Source organism: Manacus vitellinus, unplaced genomic scaffold (genome assembly GCF_001715985.3).
Source record: "Manacus vitellinus isolate BGI_N305 unplaced genomic scaffold, ASM171598v3 scaffold_0_pilon, whole genome shotgun sequence".
In the NCBI taxonomy this organism is placed as follows: Eukaryota; Metazoa; Chordata; class Aves; order Passeriformes; family Pipridae; genus Manacus; species Manacus vitellinus.
The window spans coordinates 12,737,472-12,740,046 of NW_021938789.1; the positions used below are offsets into that span (position 1 = coordinate 12,737,472).

Genomic DNA, 2,575 nt, shown 5'->3' on the forward strand with positions numbered 1-2,575 from the left:
GCATTAGGCTGTTGGTAACAGCGTGCGTCCCCGAGGTCCCCGACAGGGCTAGGGCTCTTCGGGATGTTTTTGTGGACGCAAGTGGTTGTGGGATTGTCCTCAGGGAATAGCAGCAACCTGCCTGTGGGGCTGAGGAGTGCAACCCAAAACTGCGTCGGAGGGACGAAGACATGCTATCAGGAGAGACCTAATTTACTTTTTTTTTTTTTTTTTTTTTTTTTACATTATTTGAGAAAAGGCAGTTACAGCAGCAGGAGATCAGGGACAGCTTTGCATCTTTACTAGGGACTGCCAGTGAATCTTCAGCAGGTGGAAGCTTCCCTGGAACTGGCCCTTGCCCCACGAGGCGGTCGCAGGAGCTGGCAGGTTCCCATTTGCTTTTATAAAACAACCAGTAGCGAGTACAGAAATTGAAGAGGCGCGTTACGTATATGGTGTGTTTGTTCCAATATTTGGTTTTAACCAGCCTGTATCTGGTCAGCTGAATTTGTTTATGAAATCTTATCTGATTCTTCTGTTTTACAGTTTTAAGATCAGACGGCTAATTGGCACGTGAAGAGTGCATATTGACCGTCCTGCTTCTGTAAGTTTAATTACGATCCTTTGGGCGTTCTGACAGAATAATCTTACACCCTGTTATAATTGTTGTTTAGCTCGGGCTAAAATTAACACAGTTCCTTAATTCTTTGGAACAGAAGAGAGCTTTACAAGTTGAACTGTCCCGCTCCTCAGTCCTCGCAGTCACGCCGCGCGTGGGCTGTTGCGTCCGTCGTGTTGCTGCTGGTTTATGAACACGGAGCAGCTGCTCATCTCGATCTGTATCACAAGAGGGCGCTCACCTAAAGCGAAAAGCGCAGGGTTGTGCGTGAATTCCCTTTTTTTCCTTCTGTTTTTCCTACTCCAGTGTTTTGACATGGTGCTCAGATACGTATTATGAACAGATGACAAAGTATGCTCTGTGGGTTAGAAGGATAGAGACAGAAGCGTTAGCATGAGGAAAATGATCCAACTTATTTGCGTGATGTAATTGTTAGTGATTTTAATCCATGTGGCTAATTGAAGAGCATTAGCTACTTGGAATTAAAATTAATGGTTTGTTAATAACTATGACGGTGATGTGTATTTTGTTTAATTATGAGCTGTCGTAGTGTTTGAACTCTGCACTAGTGAAGAGTGAGGCAATGTAAAGGCTTTGTTAGATCAAGACCTATGAGCAAGTTACAGAATTCTCATTGCATCAGGAGAAGAAAACTACCAGTTAACTGCATTTAGAAGTACAGTAATGTGTAGATGAGCTCATAAACCAAGAGAAATATTTTTTTTTATTTATTACTGTGTGGCGGGTGAGGCATTGGAACAGGTTGCCCAGAGAAGTTGTGGATGCTCCATCCCTGGAAATGTTGAAGGCCAGGTTGGATGGAGTTTTGAGCAGCCTGGTCTCATGGGAGGTGTCCCTGTCCATAGCAGGGGGGTTGGAAGGTCCCTTCCAACACAGGCCATCCTATTATTCTATGAAAAATAACTAATGAGTTATTTCTTGTTTAGTTTTATCAGAAGAAAGAACTCTCAAAGTTTTTAGAAGCCCTTGAGTGAACTGTTTAATGGAATGTTGTTGAAACAGTCACAACTCACTCATAGCTAATGGGAGATGCAGTATTAGCAGTCTGCTGAGAAAAATGTCAAATTTCTCCCATTTTAGTCTGATCTTTTTGTTTGCTTCATACAGAAATTAACATCCATAGAATTTTCTATACAGAAAATTACATCCAGTTGCTGTAACATTCATAAATATGTTTACTAGGCACAAAATGGCTATTCATCTGGAATCATAGGTTACTGGATAAGTTCACTTTTAATTAAAAGGAATGGAAACAGAAATGCAACTGTGAACAGATTTTATCAAATGTTACAGATATTAGTAGTTACCTAAGTAAATGACATAGCTTAGTTCCAAAGTCCACTGGCTGACAGGTAATGTAAGACAAAACAAACACAAGTCCAGCATTTCAGTAAGGTTTTATTTTCTCATAACCAAGCAAAGTGATTTTCTTTCTGTGATCCAGGTTATGCACAGAATGAGTCCTTACACCATGCATAATTATGAGAATACTGAATAATTAATATATACAGTTACTATTTTAAGCTGAGAACTGATTTGCTCCTGGTATAACCCAGAATCCCAGTTCTATGCAAATACTTCAGGTGTACATCTTTCTCCCATATTTCACCAAAATCTGAGGAAAATCCCTCTTCTATAGAGAGGTGTGGAACAAGGCATCCAGGTCAAAATCTGATGCAGTGTGTGGGGTTATAGTTGTATTCTCTTTCTTCCAGTCAAGATCGCATTGTTGTTGTGGGAACATGAAAATAATGACAATGTGTCCAATGTATTCATACTGTTTTCACTTATATTATTTTTAGGCTTCGTTTTGGAAGTTACCGTGATGATATAGAACAATGTTGTGTAAAGCGTGGGAGGGAGAGCGGCTGGCTGTGGCAAGTGGTGGCCAGGAGACAAACCTGTTCCAGATGTAGAAATAAGGCGAGTTGGAGGGGTGTTTTTGTTAAACTCCCA

At 40.8% G+C, this 2,575-nt stretch overlaps 1 protein-coding gene across 2 annotated transcripts in view; it reads left to right on the forward strand.

The window, feature by feature from the left end:
• Positions 1 to 224: 224 nt before the first annotated feature.
• The window catches only part of PI4K2B (phosphatidylinositol 4-kinase type 2 beta), a 23,832-nt gene continuing 21,481 nt past the window's right edge, over positions 225 to 2,575 (forward strand). Inside the window, exons 1-2 of one of the 2 annotated variants that reach the window (XM_029960719.1) lie at positions 225 to 366; positions 526 to 583. The gene's annotated coding sequence lies outside the window, so the exon portion shown is untranslated. The remainder of the gene's footprint in view (positions 367 to 525; positions 584 to 2,575) is intronic. The other variant, XM_029960715.1, reaches the window with a different exon arrangement.